The sequence below is a fragment of the Kogia breviceps genome, chromosome X (genome assembly GCF_026419965.1).
Source record: "Kogia breviceps isolate mKogBre1 chromosome X, mKogBre1 haplotype 1, whole genome shotgun sequence".
NCBI lineage: Eukaryota > Metazoa > Chordata > Mammalia > Artiodactyla > Physeteridae > Kogia > Kogia breviceps.
The window spans coordinates 134,279,797-134,280,861 of record NC_081330.1 but is presented as its reverse complement, the minus strand read 5'-3'; the positions used below and the strand labels follow the sequence as shown (position 1 = coordinate 134,280,861).

The 1,065-nt window shown below is 46.7% G+C and overlaps 1 pseudogene; it reads right to left on the bottom strand.

Annotated features, from left to right (window-relative positions):
• Positions 1-436: 436 nt before the first annotated feature.
• Positions 437-734, bottom strand: LOC131748557 (mitochondrial import inner membrane translocase subunit Tim8 A pseudogene; annotated as a pseudogene).
• Positions 735-1,065: the final 331 nt, after the last annotated feature.

Sequence of the window (1,065 nt, the reverse complement as noted above, 5' to 3'; positions counted from 1 at the left end):
GCTGTGGCTGCTGAGCCTGCGCGTCCGGAGCCTGTGCTCCGCAATGGGAGAGGCCACAACGGTGAGAGGCCCGCGTACCGCAAAAAAAAAAAAAAAAAAAGAAAAAAAAAGAAAGAAAGAAAGAAAGAAAAATAAAATTATAGGAAACAGTTACTGGAACCATGAGAAAAGCATCGTCCCACATACAGTAATACACATCTAGTAGACTTTTCCATTCATCAGTCAATTGTTTTCCCACGATTAGCATTAAAAAACACAACCCCAAACACATTTGACCCTCAAACCCACCCACAAACAAAAATTGGTCTTTGTTCATTCTCAGATGACAGGATATCCCAAGAGTGACAAAGGTGGGGGCTGATGTCCCCATAGCCTTTGCTTCAACAGCTCTTCATTTCTTGAACTACCTCCCTTTTCCAAAGCGGTAATGCTGAGGTCAGTCAGAGAGCCTTTCTGAGAAGACTGGCTTGGATTTCTGGGTCTGTTCCGGTCGATTCAAGATGAATTGGCTTGTATCAATGAAGCGCTCACTGCAGTTCACAAAACAGGCCTCAGGCGGACCGTCCAACTTTGGCCCAGGGCTTGTCCTTTGTGCACTTTTCCCAACAAAGCTCTGTCATCTGGTGCACCAGCTGCTGGAAGCGCTGCTTCTGAGTCTCTACCTCGATGAAATGGTGCAGCTGCCGGTCAACGGAGCCCAAACCCGCTGCGGAGGAAGATGAGGAGGAATCCATCCCAGCGCGGCCCAACTCGCCTACCTTCACATCGCCTCTAGCAGTTTTATTCAGTTTTTAATTTCATAAAGTCTTTGTTTCTGCTTCTTGCCCAAGACAAAGGTGGAGTATTTCAAGGACAGATCAAACTGAGGAGCTATTCTAAATGCCCAATAAGGAGGAGACTGGGTTGGCGGCGCTGAGCTCCAAGTGGTATTTACTCCCAGAGAAACTCACAGTTAGAAACAGAGAGATGGCAACGGTGAGAAAACTGCCCAGATTGGAAGGACTTTTTATGAGAGTTAGCACATAAAAGCCTCAGCAAAAACCTCTAACCTAGAACTCTCCAGTG